Source organism: Bubalus bubalis, chromosome 1 (genome assembly GCF_019923935.1).
Source record: "Bubalus bubalis isolate 160015118507 breed Murrah chromosome 1, NDDB_SH_1, whole genome shotgun sequence".
NCBI lineage: Eukaryota > Metazoa > Chordata > Mammalia > Artiodactyla > Bovidae > Bubalus > Bubalus bubalis.
The window spans coordinates 26,777,394-26,800,570 of record NC_059157.1 but is presented as its reverse complement, the minus strand read 5'-3'; the positions used below and the strand labels follow the sequence as shown (position 1 = coordinate 26,800,570).

Genomic DNA, 23,177 nt, shown 5'->3' with positions numbered 1-23,177 from the left:
CAGGTGGCCAAAGTATTGTAGCTTCAGCTTCAGCATCAGTCCTTCCAATGAATATTCAGGACTGATTTCTTTAGGATGGACTGTTAGATCTCTTTGCAGTCCAAGGGACTCTCAAGAGTCTTCTGCAACACCACAGTTCAAAAGCATCAATTCTTCAGCTTTTGGAGAATTTGATATTTAAAGAACTAGTATAATATGTATCCATTTGCAGGGTGGCGGGGGCTGGGGGGGGTTCTATGATTTCTCTTACTCCTGGGACATTTTTATATCACATTGTTGGTTGTTCTTTTATCTTTTGCAAATAAGACATGATTTTCCTCCTTCCTTCTTCCCATTTCTCTTTTTTCTCTTCTCTCCTATGGTCTTCCTCTTCCTCTCCTCATTTTTTCTTTCTCCTCCTTCTCTACTTCTTCTGTCTTCTCTTCCTCTCTCTCTTTCCCTGAAAACAAAATTGTACCAGAAGTGTCTATATTAATATAGAAAGGTTATGTTAAAGGAAGATATTGGCTGAATCCTTTAGGGTGGGCTTGAAATTGGGTTGGGAATTATAGTGCTCCAATGTAAGAAAGTAGAAATAAAAGGTTTTCTTTCTGGACAAGACTATTGGTGAGAACGGTGCATCAGCAAAACCAGATCCTGCCATTCAGAGTCTTCTGAAAAAGAGCAGGGGTGATGAACAGGAGGATTTACACACACTCTATTGGAAGTTTGCCTATTTTTTTCTTTGCTAATGATGTGATTTTCAATGTAAAATCACCATGAACATTAGGACGTATTTTATGCAAATGGCATTCAAAATGAGACATTGTTTTTCTTACCTAACTTCTGAATTCATTTTTCAGAGGAAAGAAAATGCAAATTGATTGCAAATGAATCTGCCAATTAAACTGAGAAAATATTTTTTAAATATTCCCTTGGTGACCAGGCTTATGCTTTTTTTTTTTTTTTTCTGTTTACCCAGATTCTACACACAATAGAGGCCACCTCATAGAGAAGCACTAGGAAAAGTACAGAGGAAAGAAACAGAAGGTAAGTTAAGGGTCTTAAAATCAATCTACTTCTTTCAGGGATTAGTGAGTTCTTTAATGCGCAAGTTGAAAAGAAATGTTTAACTCATTTAGAGTGAGTTAACACGGTTACCGGTATTTTGTATAGAACAATATTACATATTTTAAATTCAGAATATAAGGCAAACCTATGATATTCACAATGAAAATCAAATCACTGTTCACAATTTAGCTGGATTTCTGTTTTGGGCATTTACTAAAATATCTCTTCATCTGGATGCAGGTGTCAGTCATTTTCAAGTGCGTTTCTGGGATGAACACTTTTGGCTTCTTAATCCTAGGTCAATAGTGGAAATGTTAGCACAAGGAAAGTTAATACCGATTTTCTCACCTTAGACTAACAAGATTTCTGGATTGCATTGGCAAACAATTCAACAGAAATTTAGAAAGGATATTTTTAAGAGCAGGAAATCCCTTGTCAGGGAGGAAAAAAGCTATAGGCAGACAATTCTCGTGTCCAATGACTTCTACATTAAAAACAAATGTTTCATACTATTGAAATCATTTCATTACCCAGCTCATTCCTCTTATCTGGAGGTAATTTTTAACAGATTGCCGTCTACTTTGCAGACACAAATTTCCAGCCACTCTCCTTCATGCCCCAAGAGGCTATTTCATAAGCAAGCTAACATCAATTCAAACAAGATTCATTTTTTCCATCACTTTACACCCTAGAAAACTGATACAGACTTCCCCAGATGAAGTTTAATACAGAACATAGGTTTATGAAGTGTGGAACCTCATTTCAAATGTATACATAATACATTGATATAGATTTTGGAAACATTTTCAAGGAATACAAATGTGCTGGGTCCAAGGCTTAAATGGTCCTTTTCACTGAAATAAAGCACATAAAAGATTTCAGAAGGCCAGAAAACTTTAAAATTTAGTGCCTTTTTCTTGAGATGTCCCAGAATGTTCTAGTTTAGAAAATAAATGGTATATCCAGCATGCAAATGGGTAGTATAAGCAATTCATTATATTAAACTAATTTGACAATTGAGGACCTGATTATGAATTTTAAAGCCTGAATGCCTAGAATAAAGGTAAATGAGTCAGAATGAGTCAAAACCATGATGACAATAAATAACATATAATACTCTATGAACAATAAAATGTCCCCCAAAGTTAAGAATGTGATTAGTGTCAGTGAATAAAAATGCCTTCAGGGACGTGGTCACTCAAATTCTTTATCCTGTCTGAGAAACATCATTAAGGCTTGTGATGTAATAAGTAGAACTGTCTCATACTTTATATCTTTCTTAAAAACTTGGAGCTACACCCTCAATCACACCCAGCCTCTGTCTGGATACGATATCTGTTATCACACCCTTCCTACATAAATTTACATTTTATCCTGAGTAATGAGCTCCATAATTGAACTAGACTGTGCAAAAGTAGTACATCTTTTTACGTAGCCCTACACTGCCTTTCTGTTTGATGGTTTCTCACACTTCAAGGCATGCATCCCACCTCATTCATTCAACAAGTGTTTATTGGGTGGTTATTTCACACTAGGGGTTGAGACACAGAATTGAAAAGAAAACCACTTTGCCCTTCAGAAGCTAATAACCAAGAAATCCAGAATTAGGTTTAAAAAGAGAAGGGGATTATATGCAACCCTCCTCCATGCCTTCCATAATGTTTATTTTATTTATGTCAACCATAATCATTTCATGCTGATTTATATACATAATTCCTTTTCACAGAGACATGTCTAAGAAGAAAACTGCCAGGCTCCTCTGTCCATGAGGATTCTCCAGGCCAGAATACTGGAGTGGGTTGCCATGCTCTCCTCCAGGGGATCTTCCCAACCTAGGGGTTGAACCCAGTCTCCTACATTTCTGGTGGATTGTTTATACTCTGAGCCACAAAGGAAGCCCAAGAAGAAAACACAGTCTATGATTTTACCACTCAGAGAATCTCTAGGAATGTTTTGTGTAGTCTCTCCAATGATCTCTCCCCAGCACCACCATGATGTTTTTAAGTTTATCCAACACAGGGTGGAGAAGACGTGAACATGCTGAGAATAAGACCTTTGTTTTGCTAGCTTCCATGGAGAGGGGCCAAGGCAGAAAAAGTCAAAAGTAAGCTGACCACCTCTCCACTGAGCTCCAGGTCTTTACTAGTACAAGTGAAACGGGACACTCAGAGCCGTGCAGACTCCAGAGATCTCAGCCCCACTGTGTGCCTTGCTCCATCATGACTAATTATCTTTGTGTCTTATATCCCTATTTATTTCAGACACACGGGAAGCCCAGCCTTTCCTATTTTTTTCTAGTACCCTAGCCACTAATCCGTTTCTGAATATCCTCTCTCTCTCTCCTTGGTGGTGGTGGTTTAGTCTCTAAGTCGTGTCCAACTCTTGTGAACCCATGGACTGTAGCCCACCAGGCTCCAATGTCCATGGGATTTCCCAGGCAAGAATACTGGAGGGGTTGCCATTTCCTCCTCTCCTTGGGAAGAGAATCTCCCCAATCCAGGGATTGAACCTGGGTCTCCTGCAACACAGACAGTCACAGGTGGATTCTTTACTGACTGAGCTACCCAGGAAGCCTCTCTCTCCCCTTAACTTTTTCTTAATATACTTTTCCATCTCTAATTTCTAACTCCAGAAGCTCATTCAATCTAAATCTCATTTAATCCCCTATATCCTCAATCTGTTTTAAAAGTAACTTCCTTTACTTTTTTCTCTGAAGACACTGGTTCTTATGCATCTTTCTTTGGAAATTAAATAGGCATCTTCCTCAGCCTCATTGCTGCTTCTGAATTTTTCTCCTCCCCTTCTCCCTATAAATACTAGGATTTGAATCTCATGTGATTGGACTAAACTAGCCAGTTCCCCTCTAACACTTGAGTCACTGCCCCATTCTGAAAAAGGCTGACTGCTCTCTTGACCTCCAGTTTGCCACACGATCCTGGTTTTCCGTCTAGTTCAATGGCCACTTATCCTCCTTTGCTGATCTGCACCATTTGTGATCTCCAAACACTGGAGGTCCTCAGGTCTTAGTCTTAAGATCCAGGTCTAATCATAATGGCCTTCCAAAGATCCTTCTGAAATGGTTCTGTCTAAATAAAAAGTGATTCCATCCTTTCTGTTGCCCAAGCAAAGTTAAAATCATCTTGTAGCACTGCCCTTGACTTCTCCGTTTTCGTGCTCATCCCACTCATCAACAAATCTACTTCCTAAATACTGAGTTCCATCTCTAAGATATACTATTTTTCACACTTTAGGATTCTCTGAGATTGGCATATGACTTAAAATCAATGGCAGGTCATATTTTAATTGGTGGTTCTAATGTAGAACGTAAACTGTATCATTTCTTTCTTGGTTTAAATTTACATTAAATCATGCTTCTACCCTGCCTAGGGCTTCCCTGGTGGCTCAGATGATAAAGAATCTGCCCACAATTCAGGAGACCTGAGTTCTATCCCTGGGTCGGGAAGATCCCCAGGAGAAGAGAATGGCAACCCACTCCAGTATTCTTGCTTGGAGAATTCCACGGACATAGGAGCTTGATGGGCCTATAGTCCAGACAGTCACAAAGAGTTGAACGTGACTGAGTGACTAATACTTCACTTCTACCCTGCCTAAAGCCTTTCAATGGGTTCTGTTTCATACTAGATAAAATCCAAAGTTATTACAATACCTAGAAAGGGCCTATAATTGTAGATCTCCTTACAATTGTAATCTCCTCTAAATTAATTTTCCCCTCTCTCTGTCTGTTCAGCCCTCTTGGCCTCTGGGCCTTCCCATCTCAGGTACTTAGCATTTAGTGTTCCCCCAGCTTGGAATGCTTTTCTTTCAGGTATTACACACGTGTCAGTCTCTCATATCCTTCAGACCTTTCACCAAATATCACCTTCTCAAGTCAAGCCTGCCCTTCCTGCTGTGTTTAAATTGCGACATCCTTCCCTGCAACATTCCCTGTTGGCCTTCCTTCTAGTATTTTTCACCATAGCATTTATTACTTTATGATGTAATACAAAGAGCAAAACTTTCTTTTTATTTTTTACTCTTTCATACATTTTTATATCTTTAGTGCTAGATCTGTACCAGGCCCAAATGTGGTGCTCAATACTTAGTTATTAAATGAACAGAATATATAACAAAAATGTACTTTCTCATTCATAAAATTAGACGCAAGTAGAGTATATGTCTACTCCTCTTTTGCAGTAGTAATTTGAACAACATACATATTCTTGCCTCTGATATGAATTAAACTTAAATATTTTCATTTAATGTCTATTAACTGAAGCATAACTTGTTATTAGAAATGGTATTTATTGAGCACTGTTTATATACTGTTATATACTATAATTATGCTAAATGTTTTTATGTATTATTTGATATAATTTTCATTACAAGCCTATGAATTAGGTAATATTAGCTTTATTTTACAAATTAAGAAATCAATTCTCAGAGAAATTGTCATTGTCTTAAGGTCTCCCAATAGTACAGCACTACAGAGCTAGGATCCAAATTAACATAGTCTGATTCCAAAGTTCATTACCCTGCCTCTGAAGGCCAAATGTAGAAAATATGAAGGAAATCACACTGGTTGTATTTGCTATCCTTATTTAGATTTACCCAGTTTCACTGCTCATCACAGGCCTTTTATCCAGAGGCATCACTGGGCATGGATTCTTTGAATTCTCTCATCATTGGCCCTGTGATTCCTTTTAAGGAACAAAACATGTACATGTGTCATTTACTTATGTAGAAGAAAAGATGGGATCCAACATCATTTATGATCTTTTGTAAACAATTTTTTGAGATATATGTTTGGAATTGAGGGTGAGGTGACTTTCCAGAGAAAAGACATGTGGTAGGAAAGTAGAATTACTTAACAAAAACTCAAGCTATTTTACGGAGGAGAAAGGAGTAATGTACATGCAGGCAGAAGCTCTGTGCTTGCCTGGTCTTGGCTTATTTCAGAGGAAATTGAGGGTTCATTAGAGATCAGTAAGGACCCCTATTTATTTCATTCAGGTGCAGCTTTCAGAAGAAGGGGACGTTTACATTTACTCTGCATTTTCATTATTGTTTGAATATTTGGTGGCCTTCAGGGAGTAGTGAGGAAACCAGAACAGGAAAAATCATAGCAAGAATTTTAGCGTCTGTACTGAAATCTCTCATCTGGGTTTGGTGCTGCAATGAGAAGTTAGCTCCATTAGGGACTTCAAATATATGAATAAACTGGATATCTGAAAGTTAGGGTTTGCTTTTTTTTTTAGGTCAGTTTATGTAGCAGTATTGAAACATGGACCTAAATTTCCAGACACACCTCCTGTCAAGAAGTGGGTCTATGTCCTCTTCCCTGAATTTGAGGTATCTGACTGCTTGATTAATAGAATAGTGTATAATCAGTGATGACTCAGACATCTTCACTTCCATTTTTTTTAATTGGGGTATAGTTACTCTATAATGTTGTGTTGGCTTTTGCTGTACAATAACATGTATCAGCTATATGTATACATATATCACCTGCCTCTTGGACCTTCCTCCCACCCTCCTCCATTCCATCCATCTAGGTCATCACAGAGCACGGAGCTGAGCTTCCTATGCTGTACAGCAGCTTTCTATTAGCTGTTTTACACATGATAGTGTATCTACGTCAATCCTAATCTCCCAGTTTGTTCCACCCTCACTTGCCCCGATTCTGTCCACATATCTGTTCTCTTCATCTGCATCTATATTCTTGCCTTGTAAATAGTTTCATCTGTACCATTTTTCTAGATTCTACATATATGTGTTAATATACAATACTTGTTTTTCTCTTTCTGACTTACTTCACTCTGTATGACAAACTCTAGATCCATCCATGTCTCTACAAACGACTCACTCTCAGAACCAAGCCACCATGCAGTGAGAGAAAGTCCAAGTGGTCTGTGGGAAAACATGTGAAGAGAAACAGAGACCCTATCCCATAGCCCAAACTGAGCTTCCAGCAACCAGCCATCCCAAACTTGCCAGTTATGTGGGTGCCATATTGGAAATGAATCCTCCAGGGCACAGTCAATATGTTCCAACAGATGATACTTAGAACAAAGACAAGCCGGCCTTACCAGCTCTGTCCATATTACAAATTTATGAATAGTATAAATGATTGTTGTAGTTTGGAGTGGATTGCAACCATTGTTTTACTCCTACTAAATTAAGCTTTTGACATACAATCTTAAAATACTGCAAATTATTGCAAAAGTGACATTTTCAACTTTTGCTGTGCCTCTCCACCTCAGTGCGTTCCAAGGTAGGATCTATAAAGTGAAAGAGCCAAAATAAGGGCACCAAGTCTGATACAAGACCTCGATAATCCACAAGCTGGATAATCGATATTGTGTCATGGAGATATAAGGTACAATTATCCTGAAAGCTGGTGTGTGAAGAATTAACAGCAGACATTACAGCACCGCACATGCTTCAGAGAGCATACATTTTCTGGGAAGGCTTAGAATCAAAGTTGTATTCTTCGAGTTGCCAAACTACCTCCTAGAATCAGTACAGTAGATGCCAGTCATTGTCATTCAAGCTATCAACAGGCTAAAGTCTTAACTATTACCAGATCACAGAGCTAAAGCTTTGATTCATGTAAAATATACTAAACCATGGTGCCTGCCAGACATCAAGCTGCATGCTCCCCTACTTATCTTTGGTATGTAATTTTCTTAGAGTGTTCTATCAGCTCACAAAATCTTTGCTCGCAGGGAGAAATGTTCTCCTTTTTGCCTTGACATTTTTCTTGCATAAACCTGAAATATAGGTACAGCATAAACATTTTCCAAATCAAGATTATTCTATTTTTCAATTTGGAAATAAAGTTTTGTTTGGACAGAAACCTGACTCTGACAACCATTCTGTCATCCAGGAACATTTGCTCATTATTTTTCCAATAGTAATGATCACAAATGACTAAATGACTTCAAAACAGAAATTCCTTTTAAAAAATGTCATCCTAAGAAACATTCAAATTTCAAAATAAAGTACTGAGGATGGTCTATTATTTCCTTCAAGACACTAGGTGGTGAAAACAAACTTACAGTTACCAAAGGGGAAAGGAGGGGAAGGGATTAATTAGGAGTGTGAGATTAACAATCATGTACTACTATATATAAAATAGATAACCAACAAGGATCTACTCTATAGCACAGGGCACTATACTTAATGTTTTGTAATAATCTATAAGAGGAAAGGATCTGAAAAAAATAGCTATATATGTACATATAACTGAATCACTTTGTTGTACACCTAAACCTAACACAATATTTAAATCATCTATATTTCAATTTAAAAAAAGAAAAAGATAGGGGAAAATGGCATTTAAAGAAAAGATACTAGGTAGGGAAGGGTTAGTAGTGACAGCAATAAAAGTAGTAGTAATAATAAAAAAGTTAATGATTTATTCACAGATATAACAAGTAAATATTTAAAAGGTATATATATTAATTTTAAAATAACTCACATACAAGCTCAATGAGTATTTTCAAATAAAGGCAATAATTAATATATAAAAGGCCATACTGAAAGTGATTATATTTATGAATTCCCATGAGCCAATTGGGCTTCCCAGGAGGCTCAGTAGTAAAGCATTCACCTGTCAATGAAGAAGACACAAGAGACAAGGGTTCAACCCCTGAGTCTGGAAGATGCCCTGGAGTAGAAAATGGCAACCCACTCCATTATTTTTGCCTGGAAAATTCTATGGACAGTGGAGCCTAGTGGGCTACAGTTCATGGGGTCACAAAGAGTTGGACACGACTGAATAAGCACACACATAAGCCAATTATACTTTATTCCTAAGAATATACACAAAACCCTCAAAGTCTGAGGGTTTAACCACTTCTGACCCTCCTAGTCTAAAGACCAGCAAGTACTAATAAACAAACATGACTTAATACACAAAATCTCTGGGAATTAATAAAATAGTTAAAGTTACTATGGTCCCATTTACATTACTTTTTGAATCCTTATCTAGGGACTATGCATATTTTAAAAAATGATGCCCAACTTATATCTCATTTTCCTCAAGTTTTCATTAAATATGCATCTTTATTTAATTCATTCTATATTACAAATTGCTTTAGCTATTTTTTAAAGATCTCCATGTTCAAAACAATAATATTTGAGAATATATGATTCAGCACCTTTCATGACGGGGCAGCTGGAAAAATAAAAGATGATTGATGAAGTGTTGAAGTCCATTTAAGTCATGGGTAAATATGTTACCTCTTGGGATAAGTGGCATTACCACCTTTCTCATATGTATGCAAAGTCACAAGTACACATGTTAGCAACTAACAACATATGTAAAAAAAAAAAGATGAATGAATGACCTTTGGGTGTTATTAAGAAAAGAAAGTCCATTAAATCATAAAGCATAAAATAATTAAATCTATACTTTTCAAACCTGTAAGATATAACTTGTGGAAACAGTGGAAACAGTGTCAGACTTTATTTGAGGGGAGGGGAGGTGGAATCAAAAATCACTGCAGATGGTGACTGCAGCCATGAAATTAAAAGACGCTTACTCCTTGGAGGCGTCCCTGGTGGCTCGACGATAAAGCCTCTGTCTACAATGCGGGAGACATGGGTTCAATCCCTGGGTTGGGAAGATCCCCTGGAGAAGGAAATGGCAACCCATTCCAGGACTATTGCCTGGAGAATCCCATGGACAGAGGAGCCTGGAAGGCTACAGTCCATGGGGTCGCAAAGAGTTGGACATGACTGAGTGACTTCACTTTCTTTCTTTCACTTTACTCCTTGGAAGGAAAGTTATGACCAACCTATATAGCATATTCAAAAGCAGAGATATTACTTTGCCAACAAAGGTCCATCTAGTCAAGGCTATGGTTTTTCCAGTGGTCATGTATGGATGCAAGAGTTGGACTGTGAAGAAAGCTGAGTGCCAAAGAATTGATGCTTTTGAACTGTGGTGTTGGAAAAGACTCTTGAGAGTTCCTTGGACTGCAAGGAGATCCAACCAGTCCATCCTAAAGGAGATCAACCCTGGGTGTTCATTGGAAGGACTGATGCTGAAGCTGAAACTCCAATACTTTGGCCACCTGATGTGAAGAGCTGACTCATTTGAAAAGACCCTGATGCTGGTAAAGATTGAGGGCAGGAGGAGAAGGGGATGACAGAGGATGAGATGGCTGGATGGCATCACCAATTCGATGGACTTGAGTTTGAGTGAACTCTGGGAGTTGGTGATAGACAGGGAGGCCTGGCGCGCTGTGATTCATGGGGTCGCAGAGTCAGACACGACTGAGTGACTGAACTGAACTGAATATTATTTATAGTGAAAATTAATTGGAGAAGTCATTTATCAAAGACAGATTTTGAATGTGTATCAAAAATGTATGTAAATACATAATATGTATCAGATACAAAGGCATATACACATGCTTACTTTAAAAATAGTTTTAATGAAAATAAAATCAGTGATGCCACTTATAATTGTTAATTGTTTAGTTTCTTGTTTATTTTTTCATAACTTGGTTATCTAGTTGATTTTTATTTTCCTTGATATCATTCACTAGAGTCAAATTTTACTACTCTATAATTTCCCTTCTTAAAAACAATGCTAGCTCAGTTTTGTTCCTTTGTAGAACTGCAGTTTCTGAGCGTTTCATATTCCCAATACATTATTCTTTGTACAAAGCCCTCAGCAACTATTACTGTAATAGAGCATGCTAGCAGCAGAAACTTGACAGACAATGTGAAATGTGGGCAAAATAACATAGGCCTTGGAATCAGAAAGAACAGAATTGAATTCTAGTTTTCCCTCTATTAGCTGTGAGATCTTGGGAATATTTAATCTCTAATCTCTTCTTCTTCATCTCTAAAATGAGCCTCAAACACCTACTTTGGAAGTTCTAAAAATACTTAAATGGAATAAGTTTGCTTAAATATGAACTTGGAGCCCAGCACATAATACTTGATGAATACACTTAATGGCTACCATTTTGATAAATACAGTATTAATACTATTTTAGTACTATTGTTAACAATAGGCAGTATCATGTCAATTAAGACCATAGATTCTAAAGCCAGACTGCCTCTGTTCAAATCCTGGATCATCTACCTACTAACTATGCAACCTTGGGAAAGTTACTGTTTTATTTATAAAATGAGAACAATAATGATAAAACCTATTTTATAGATTTGATTTGAGGACTAAATGAATTAACAAAAGAAAATTATGAAAGTTATGGCTGTTCAGTCGCGAAGTTATGCCCAACTCTTTCTGATCCCATGGACTGCAGCAGGCCAAACTTATTCCATTCCTCTGTCCTCCACTATCTCCTGGAGTTTGCTCAAATTCATGTCCATTGAGTTGGTGATGTTTTCCAACCATCTCATCTTCTGCCACCCCCTTCTCCTTTTGCCTTCTCCTTCTCCTTTTGCCTTCAATCTTTCTGACATCAGGGTCTTTTCCAATGAGCTGGCTCTTCCCATCAGGTGGCCAAACTATTGGAGCTTCAGCTTCAGCATCAGCCCTTCCAACGAATATTAAGGGTTGATTTCCTTTAGGGTTGACTGGTTCGATCTCCTTGTAATCCAAGGGAGTCTCAAGAGTCTGCTCTAGCACCATAATTGAAAAGGTGAAGAAAACAATTCTTCGGCTCAACCTTCTTTATGGTCCAGCTCCCACATCTGTATATGACTACTGGAAAAACCATAGCTTTGACTATACAGACAATGTCTCTGCTTAATACATTGTCTAGGTTTGTCATAGCTATCCTTATAAGGAGTAAGCATCTTTTAATTTCATGGCTGCAGTCACCATCAGCAGTGATTTTGGTGCTCAAGGAAATGTTTATTACATATTAATCCTTAATAAGTGTTTTCTATTATTATTAACTATGGGTATTTTAATTATCATATTGATCCTAAAGGAAATCAATCCTGAATATTCATTGGAAGGACTGATGCTGAAGCTGAAACTCCAATGCTTTGGCCACCTGATGGGAAGAACTGACTCATTTGAAAAGACCCTGATGCTGGGAAAGATTGAAGGCAGGAGGAAGAAGGGACGACAGAGGATGAGATGGTTGGATGGCATCAATGACTCACTGGACATGAGTTTGAGTAGGCTCTGGGAGTTGGTGATGGACAGGGAAGTCTGGCATGCCACAGTCCATGGGGTTGCAAACAGTTGGACATGACTGAGCAAGTGAACTGAACTGAACTGAAGGGTATTTTAATTATCATATTATAGACTGCTAATAGACTGACTAGGCTTAAATCCCAACTTTTCTTTCCTCTTACTTAGTCAGTAACTTTGGACAATATATTTCTGTGGCTCAATTTTATTATGTGCAAAATGAATACAATGATAAACCTCAGAGGGCTTGAGATATACATATACATATGACAAACTTAGTGTATTAAAAAGCAGAGACATTACTTTCCCAACAAAGGTCCGTATAGTCAAAACTATGATTTTTTTCAGTAACCATGTATTGATGTGAGAGTTAGACCATAAAGAAGGCTGAGCACTGAAGGATTGATACTTTTAAACTGTGGTGTTGGAAAAGAATCTTGAGAGTCCTTTGGACTGCAAGAAGATCCAACCAGTCAATCCTAAAGGAAATCAATCCTGAATATTCACTGGAAGGACTGATGCTTAAGCTGAAACTCCAACACTTTGACCACCTGATGCAAAGAGCGGACTCACTAGAAAAGACCCTCATGATGGGAAAGATTGAAGGCAGGAGGAGAAGGGGATGATAGAGGATGAGATGGTTGGATGACATCACCAACTCAATGGACATGAGTTTGGGCAAGTTTCATGAGATGGTGAAGGACAGGGAAGCCTGGCGTGTTGCAGTCCATGGGGTCACAAAGAGTTGGACACAACAGAGCAACTGAACAAAAAAATACATATATATGCATACCTAAAGGTATACACATATATACATATATATTGAGATATGTATGCATATTTCTATATGCCATATACCTATATATCTTGGACAACTCCTGGCAATAAGAGGTATTATATAAATGTTAGCTAATATTCTGAAAATAAAGACATACATTTATCAATATAAATATTATTAAAACCATAATTATATATCAAACCCCTACCACAAACTTAAAAAATTAATTAGTTAACTAATGATAATTATAGCAATAAAGTAGATAATTTGGCTTGTCATTCCCTGAAGCAGGACCTTAGCTTCCATATTTTTATCCACAGGTAAATGTGTTAGAAATTAACATATGGATTTATGTCCAAATAATTCCTTATGTTCAGTAGCAAATCTTTCCCCAGACTCTTGACAGGTATTAATTAAGAGCACAGGACAAAAATGATTTCTTTAGACTTAGCCCATATTTAAATTCTGGTTGATTAGAGTGCTGACAATTTAATCTCCCTCTGCAGGTTGTATGGAAATCCAGTGCAAACCTTAGGATTAGAAAGCCAGATTAACTGATTGTCTGTGCTAACCACACACTTCTGTCCTCAGGGAACATTTGTCTCCTGGCTGTGAGAAATACCATATGCCTAAATAGCCATTAGCATAAGAAATATCCCATCAGATTTTATTAACCCTGTGAGATTCTGGAAGGCCTTTCTTAACATCAGTGAAAACCATGGTGCCAGTCTTTATGACACAACTCTGAACCAGAAAGTAAATAATAAGTAGATAACAACCTTAACCCTGGAAGTCAAGTCAAAATGCTCATTCCAGTGGGATGGAATGCTGGAAGCCAACCACCATGCCTGGTCTCCCCTGCTGAATTCAGTCTGAGAATTCCACGCACTCAAACCTGGAAATGGGTAAGTTTCTCCCATTGCTTTCTGTGAGCAAAATGTTTAATCTTTCTTTCTCTGGCTTTTTAACTTTTCACCTGGAGGAAATCTAAGCTGTTTCAGAAACAGTTATTTCTGGTAACAAGAACCTAAAATAGACCTACTCTGAATTTCTGGAGCATTGTTACTATCTGGAGTATAGATTATACTTGTGGGCACTTTTAAATATGTGTTCCTCCTTTTACATGTGAGCTGGAATCTATCATGTAATTCCTTTACTTTAGCAATTGCTAAATGCATAATACTTGCTGCTCAGATCTGAGGCTTTTATGTTTTACTCTATAATATTATTATAATAAGATAAATTTCTTAAGCCTAAGACATAATCATCAAGAAGAATGTATTGCAACTACTAAATAGCTCAATGTATTTCTTTCAAAACTAATTCAATTACCTTATTTTTAACCACTTGATAAATTTCCTGATTTAATTCTGATCTAAAAAGTTCTCTTCAAGTATACTAAACTAAGTATGTGCTTGAAAGCTTCTATTTTGAAGTACAGTTTTCTAGGAATTTTTTAAATGCTGAATAATGATGGAAGATACAAAATAAAAACATCTCAGCCTAAGATACTAAAAAACCAAAATGATTTCCCTTATGTTTCCCTAAAATACAATCAGATATCATCACGTCCAAAAGCATCAGCAAGAATTCTGAGTTATAAGGTTTTAAAAGCGTAACTGTCCCAAATTCAGATATGATAATAGAGATAGTTCAGACAGGTGAGAGGCAGATGAAAGGAATAGATAGAGGATAGATAGATAGATAGATAAAGTGATGGCTAACTAGATTTACTGACAAGAAGCTGCACCACAGAGCAGACTCTCAGGAACTGTTTTCAGGCAAGACCTTCTTCAACCTATTGGAGCTTTCCAGGTCACCCTTATATGTGCAAAAATGGTCACAGAAAAGGCTTCCTCATAAGATCCCTGGGTTTCTAGGAGGGTTACAAATATTGAGGTGATACAAATTGGCTCTGGGTTTTCCAATTCATGTTAGTTCACATTTCTATATGGGAAAGAGTAAGTGATAAGAGACAGAGTAGTCCCTTTTTAAAACCTAGTTTTCCCATTGAAATTATTTGAATGAAGCTGAAGAACTAGCTTGTATTGAGCATCCAGGTTACCATTAAATTGGAAAAACACTGGTAAGATTTGGAGTCTGAATCCAGGTACCCGAAGCAGAAGAGCACAGGCCAATGAGTGATCTGAGTATAGAAGCTGGCCATGAGAAACCAGGCAAGGAAGAAAATTCTGCATATGGGGAGCCTGAAAGTATCATATCTGGGCATTTTCACAAATCTCAAAATACAAGATATTTGCCCAGGGGCCCTGTAAGGCCAAAGAAAACTATGTGCTCAGTCATGTCCATCTCTTTTTTGACTCCATGGACTGTAGCCCACCAGGGTTCCCTGTCCATGGATTTCCCAGGCACGAATACTGGAGTGGGTTGCCATTTCCTCTTCCAAGGAATCTTCCTGACCCAAGGATTGAACCTCAGTCTCCTGCATTGGCAGGTGGATTCTTTACCACTGAGTCACCTGGGAAAACTATGCTGCTCAATAAAGTGAAGACAGTTCTTAGAGCGAGAGGGCAGGAGAAGCAGAAAACAGTCATTGTTACTTCACAGTCATGGAAAGCTGGCAGTTGCCATTGTAATAGGAGTTTTCTTATGTGGAATTTCAAGAAAACTGAGAGTAGAAATTACTCGTTTGTATGTGGGGCTAGGGCTTGCCCCTCTGTGATTCAATATGCATCTGGCATCGGATTTAGAGTTTTAAGCAGGAGAAATGTTCTATTTTCGAGAAATGATCCCTCACTTTTATATAGCACTTTAGAGTTTATAAAGATCGTTTACATTCATGATTATATGTTGTGGTAGACAGCAGTTTTAACAATAGCCCTAAGATGATTGGATTGCAAGTGGAAGAAAATCCAGCTCAAGTAAATAGAAAGTTATGCAATTATGCTAGAAACAGGGAGTTTCTAATTTCAGGCAGAGGTGGCTTCTAATGCTAAATAATGGCACCAGGATATAGTCCCTCTATCTCTCTGTCTCTGTCTCTTGTCTCTCCACTGTATTTACTCTCAGTTACCTTCTCCCTGTGTGATAGCAATCAGGGTCACCAATAGTGTGGGCTACCAGCCTTCCTACTTAATAAACCTACCTCGGAGGTGTAAGAAAACCCCTTTTTCCCGAGAGCTACAGTAAGAATCTAAGGTGTGGTCAGGCTGGGGTTGTGAATCCATCCCCAACCCAGCTCTGTGGCCAGGGCTACGTGGATTTCCTGTTGGTCAGGAGTGATGGTCAGCTCCACCCAACCCACAGGGACTGAAAATGAGAAAGATTTGACCCCTGAAAAGCAAAGAAGGGATGCTGGGCAGGCAGTAGAACAGATGTCCACTATAAAATTATAATGATCTTTTTCACACACGAGGTTAAAAGGTTTGATCAATATTACACAGAAAACCTAGTCTTTTGACTGGCTAAGATGATGCCTAATTCCAAGCCCATTCACTAGCCTACTGCTAGTAAAGAAGTTAAACACCTGCTTCTCTGTCCTCTCTTGGAAGTAGGCATAGCTTCTTGCACTTCTGGTCAATAGATATGAGCTGAAGATTGCTGGACTCTTCTGGGGAAACGTTTGTATTCTTGATACCAGGGGCAGGCAAACTCAGTTATGAAGAAAGGAGTCAAGCCAATACACTTGAAACAGAATATAAATCTGGAAGAAAGCTGGGTTTTAGTAGCATCATCAGGGCACTCCTAACCCTGAATTGCCAGTCTAAACTTGTGATAGATCATTAAATGACTTTATTGGCATTTTAGGCCACTTCTAGGTGAAACTCTGGTTTTTGTTTGTTTTTAGTAAAAGCATTCCCGATATATATTAATACTGATAGCTGATCTATAATTAGGAAACTGATACCTAGGGTCTCATAGAAGTCGTGTCTTTTTATATGTTAGAGACTTAAACTCTTTCAGAGTTCCAAGTTCTTAGATGAATTCTCACAGTAACTCCCATGGACTAACGGTATTCAGTTCAGTCGCTCAGTTGTGTCCGACTCTTTGCAACCCCATGAATCGCAGCACGCCAGGCCTCCCTGTCCATCACCAACTCCAGGAGTTCACTCAGACTCACGTCCATCGAGTCAGTGATGCCATCCAGCCATCTCATCCTCTGTCGTCCCCTTCTCCTCTTGCCCCCAATCCCTCCCAGCATCAGAGTCTTTTCCAGTGAGTCAACTCTTCGCATGAGGTGGCCAAATTCTGGAGTTTCAGCTTTAGCATCATTCCTTCCAAAGAAATCCCAGGACTGATCTCCTTTAGAATGGACTGGTTGGATCTCCTTGCAGTCCAAGGGACTCTCAAGAGTCTTCTCCAACACCACAGTTCAAAAGTATCAATTCTTTGGCGCTCAGCTTTCTTCACAGTCCTGTATTTCCTGCCTTAAATGCTTATTGTGAAGATGAAATTGCATTTTTTTAGAATGTCTTAAAAACCATAGAGATCTTTACAAAAGAAAAGGGTCTTATTACATAAGATGGTTCTGTCACAGAACCATCTGTAACATCTTTCAATGTAAGAGGATACTAGAGAATATAAAAAATCATTTGTGTCTACCTAAATTAAACAATGTTTGATAACATCCAGAAATTCCTTGTTGTGATTTAATTCTAAGAATTTTAGATAGAATTTATATGCACCAGGAAATCATTAGTCACTTCAGTTTTACCTCGCATATTTTTAAATGCTTTAATGTGAATAAATATTTAAATAAAAACAAGAAAAAGGCACAGCAGGGTGACCAAGCCTTTATTTCCCAGGACTGTACCAGTGTTAGCACCGAAAGTCTCATACCCTGGAAATCTTCGATTCCCTGTTGGTTGCTCCCACTATGACCCTACTAATTTTGTTATCTTTCAGTCTTTTCAGTTATATTGACTTTCACTGTTTCTAATGTTAAAGGTCTAATAATTTCATTTACAGACATATCTCCCTTTATTGCTTTTCATTTTATTCCTCTTTGCAGGCATTTCATTTTTAGCAAATTGAAGGTCCACGGCAACTCTGCATTGAGGAACTCTGTTGGTGCCATTTTTCCAACAGCATTTGCTCATTCTGTCTCTCTGTTCACATTTTAGTAATTCTTAGAATATTTCAAATCCTCCACTATCAAAAAGGTTACAACTCACAGAAGGTACAACTCACAGGTAATACATTTTGTAGCAATAAAACTATTTGTAATTAAGGTAGGTACATTGTTTTTTAAGACATAATACTATTGTATACTTAATAGATTATAATGTAGTGTAAACATAACTTTTAAATGTGCTGGGAAACTCACATTATTGAAAGATATTTGCATTAGTGTGGTGTCTGGAACTGAACCCTAACAATCTCTGTGGTATGTCTCCATTCATTCACTCAACAAGCATTTGTGAGGCAGCTCACCAATGTGTCAGGATCCATGGAGCTCACATCCAAAGAGTTCACAACCCTGGTGGTGAGAGTTGACCCCCAACCCTAATTGAATCACTATAATACCACTTCAGACTGACCCTAACAAATGTGTTTACTAACATCTATGGGGTTATATATCTGTTTTCTCCAGCAATACGTGGCAGGTAGGAACTTTTTTTTTAACCAGGTCAAAAATTAAAGACAAGTTTCAAACCAATCCTGCTGCAAATTCAAACATTTAAAAGCAAAGGGGCTTCAAAATAGTCATGCACTTAAAATAAAGAAAAGATTCAGTGAGGTCCTGCTCTCTGCCCCAGCCACTCTGAGAAGCACTTGAAATGGAAGGTTTACTCTAAGAGAATCACAGTTACATTCTAATGACAAGATTGGCTAACCTTTAAGTTAGATTAGGCAGAACAGTCCTGACAGGAGTGGGGTGAAAAGACCAAATAGGCATTGAAAACTTTGACTCAACACTAAAGGTATGACCCTGCCGAATTTGCCAGGTTCCAGCACTTCATTTGCAAAGGGATAGCAAAGTCCATAAATCTTTTTCTAGCTAGCTATTTATCTTGGGAACTGTACATTTAAACAAATGAAAAAAAAAACTATTTTGAGTATTCTCTATGCTAATGAACAAACCCTCTGCTGTGGCATTAGAGTGATACTTGAACTGCTTGCCATTTATACCACTAGAGTATGAAATTCTTACTAAAGTCTTTCAAATACAAACTAAAGTCTTTAGTTTGTCTTTATCAAATACAAACTAAATACTAAAGTCTTTCAAATACAAATACACTAGAATATGAAATGAATTTAATGTAGACACACACAAGAGGGAGAGATGTAAAATCCTATGATATTTTGAAATATATTATCTTGTAACAAATATGAGAGATACCTAGAGGTTATTCTTTTAAAATATAGAGGTAATATATGTTTTACCAAACAAAATACTTGGGTGTCTCAAGGACTTGACAAGGTGACCCATGAGTGAGATTTTAAAAGATGAACAATGAGTTTGCAAAATTAAGGGAGGAAAAGAGATTTTAGGCAGAAGAGATAGCACTGTGCAAAAGTGTCTATGTGAATGAGCTTGATACTGTGGGAAACAAGGATGTTTTGAACAAGTTAAGAATCTCGAGTGGTATATTCTCTTTCAGAAATGTACTGAAAAGAAGATCGAAGTAACCAAGATGGTGGCAGGATTTGCAGGTCACACTAAGCATTTTTGGAGCATCCACTCTAACTTCTGGGATGATAATGGAGTTTTTTAGATAGTAGAGTGACTTGTTGCTTAATTAGCAATGAGAAGAAAGGATAGAAGAGGGAAGGAGGGGTCAGGAAAACCAATGAAAAGCAAGGAATGATGTAGATTCGAACCTAGGTCTCTCTCAAAATTTATTCATCTATTTAACACCCAGTTCAGTTCAGTTCAATCTCTTAGTCATGTCCGATTTTTTGCAACCCCATGAACTGTAACACACCAGGCTTCCCACTCCATCACCAACTCCCGGATCTTACTCAAACTCATGTCTGTTGAGTCAGTGATGCCATCCAACCATCTCATCCTCTGTCGTCCCCTTCTCCTCCTGCCTTCAATCTTTCCCAGCATCAGGGTCTTTTCAAATGAACCAGTTCTTCACATCAGGAGACCAAAGTATTGGAGTTTCAATTTCAGCATCAGTCCTTCCAATGAATATTCAGGACTGATTTCCTTTAGGACTGACTGGTTGGATCTCCTTGCAGTCCAAGGGACTCTCAAGATTCTTCTCCAACACCACAGTTCAAAAGCATCAATTCGTCAGTGCTCCACTTTCTTTATAGCCCAACTCTCACATCCATACATGACCACTGGAAAAACCATAGCTTTGACTAGATGGACCTTTGTTGGCAAAGTAATGTGTCTGCTTTTTAATATGCTGTCTAAGTTGGTCATAGCTTTTCTTCCAAGGAGCAATTGTCTTTTAATTTCATGGCTGCAGTTACCATCTGCAGTAATTTTGGAGACCAAAAAAATAAAGTCTCTCACTGTTTCCATTGTTTCCCCATCTATTTGCCATGAAGTGGCAAATTCAACACCCAACACAGTATTAGTTGAGCCTATACTAGGCACCATGAGCCTGTACTAGGAACCATGATCTAGCTAGACAGTGAGCCTATACTAGGCACCATGAGCTAACTAAACACTGAAAACGGTACTGGTAGAGTCAAAACCTCAGCTTTCACAAACATAATGACCACACCCCTGTATGCATAAAACAGCTGTTTAGTATAACTGTAAATAAAAAGCAATGCACTGTCAAAGTATCCTAGATTATATAATACATCATACAGTCATCTAACTCACAGAGATCCAGTTCTGGAAACCAGGAGAAAGTCATTACACAAATTATAAAAAGCACATCTAAATTAGTATAGTATGTTTAATGAGGATATGTGTTCTAGAAATAAAGTAGGGCAAGAGCCTAGAATTTATGTGTGTGTGTGAGAGAGAGAGAGAGAGTTTTAACAAGGTGAATGTGGATGGTGGCATTCAAAGGAGGGAGCCAGAAAGCAATCGGAGGGCAGAGTCCAGGCACAGGGAACAGTTATGCAGAGCCTCTGAACAGAAGCAGGCCTGGTGTGTTTGAGGAACAGGCAGACCTGCATGGCCAGATCACCATGAGGAAAGGGGAGGATAATAGGATAAGAACAGAGAACTAGTGAGACATAAGACTGTTTCGGCCCTTGAGCCAGACAAGAAATAGACTCATGTAACTTTCTAATTAGAAAGCCCATCAGAGGCGCTCAACTAATACCCACCGAGGAGATGATGAGAAATCGAAGAACCTCTGAATGAAGCTAGTTTATACTTTCAGGGTTGTGTTTTTTTAATTGCATTGTTGTATGTCTTACTTTAAAAGTATTATACCTTATTTTCCCATAACCATTAAAATGGAATCTTTTTAATTAAAATTTTAAGGTAATTAATTACCATGATTTCCCTGAAAACTCATATTTATGAAATATGCTTGGCCTTATACGTTATGAAAAAGTCTGAATTTGGCTAGGTGTATGCTCCACACGTAAGCCACAAGAAGGGGGTGAATCTGCTCTCTAAGTTGAGAAAGAAAGGGTTCAACAAGCAGTGCAGCCTGGAAGGAGAAAGCAGCTGCCAGGCTCAAAATGTTTTGGGAACTGGTAGTAAAAAACAGATCATGTGACAGCCTTGAGCTCAGTATTGCTGATAACGTCTTGTCATATTACCGATCAACACTCTGTGTCTCAAAAGACAATTACCTTTTAGTCAACTTCCCATTTCACAAAACCACCTCTTTCAAAAACTCCACATTGCAAATATTTTCTTAGTAATCTAATATGTTGTACAGGTATCTCCTGCCTCCTTGCTGGGCCTGAAATGCAATTTGTGGCTGAATGAGGCAGCCAGAGCCCCTCTGAATTGCATTTTCACTGATAATCTTTCTCTGCTCTTCTCCCTTCCCACTTCATTCTGCAGAGCCTGCCTATGTGGGGCTATGCCCTTTTGATCCGAGTTTTCCACTGTGACCCTCACTGGCACAGAAGAAGATATGGCTATCAAAGCTAATGAGAGGTTTGAAAAGACTGAAATCCACTTCCAGTTGCAGGGCCAATTAATGCCAAGTTCAGATATTCATTCTAAGTAATTTGACAATCTGGACTTTCCTCTTGTCTTTTCCCTCCTCTGTTTTCATCCCAGCCATAGAGAGCAGCAGGATTTGCATCTTGCCTGGATCTGCTTGTTCCTTTGCCCAGGATGTCTTTCTGCCCGTTCTCTGGGGAGCTTCTTATTCACTGTTTAACAGGCCAGCTCTTCCACACATACACCCGAGCCCTGCAACCGTTGGTATTGTCTTTCTCTATCCTCACAATCCACATTATACATCTATGATAGAATTTGCCATATGTTATATATTTTTATTTTTAATTATGGTAAAATGCACAACATAAAGTTTACCAGCTTGACCATTTTTAAGGGTACAGTTTAATCGTGTTACCTATTAACACAATACATTCACATATATGCATGCCCAAGAATTAATGTTTTCAAATTGTAGTGCTGGAGAAGACTCCTCAAGACTCTCAAAGTCCCTTGGACAACGAAGAGATCAAACCAATGAATTCTAAGGGAAATCACCCCTGAATATTCATTGGAAGGACTGATGCTGAAGCTGAAGCTCCAATACTTTGGCCACCTGATGCAAAGAACTGACTCGTTTGAAAAGACCCTGATGCTGGGAAAGATTGAAGGCCAAAGGAGAAGAGGGCAGCAGAGTAGAGATGGTTAGATAGCATCCGACTCAGTGGACATGAATTTGGGCAAACTCTGGGAGACAGTGGAGGACAGAGAGCCTGGCATGCCACACGGCATGGGGTCACAAGGATTCGGACATGACTTAGCCACTGACCAACAACACATTCACATCGTTGTGCAACAAATCTTCAGGACTTTTTCATCTTGCAAAATTAAAATTATACACCCATTAAATAATTCTCCCGATTTCCCCTCACCCGCCGAGCAGCAACCATTCTACTCTTTGTTTCTTCAAATTTGACTAGTTCAGATACTTCATATAAGTCGAATAATGTAGTACTTGTCTTTTTCTAACTGGCTTATTCACTTAGCATAATATCCTCAAGGTTCATCCACCTGGCAGCGTGTGTCAGAATTTCATTCTTCTTTAATATTTCATTGTATGTATGTAATATTTTGTTTATTATTCATCCATCAATGAACACTTAGGTGGCTTCTACCTTTTGGCTATTATATGATGCTGCTATGAAACATGAGAATACAAA

At 38.2% G+C, this 23,177-nt stretch overlaps 1 long non-coding RNA gene across 1 annotated transcript in view; it reads left to right on the top strand.

The window, feature by feature from the left end:
* The window catches only part of LOC123332250, a 31,321-nt gene extending 27,825 nt beyond the window's left edge, over nt 1-3,496 (top strand). The window contains exons 2-3 of the long non-coding RNA XR_006549065.2: nt 962-1,029; nt 2,777-3,496. This is a non-coding gene — a long non-coding RNA (uncharacterized LOC123332250). The remainder of the gene's footprint in view (nt 1-961; nt 1,030-2,776) is intronic.
* The last annotated feature ends 19,681 nt before the right edge of the window (nt 3,497-23,177 follow it).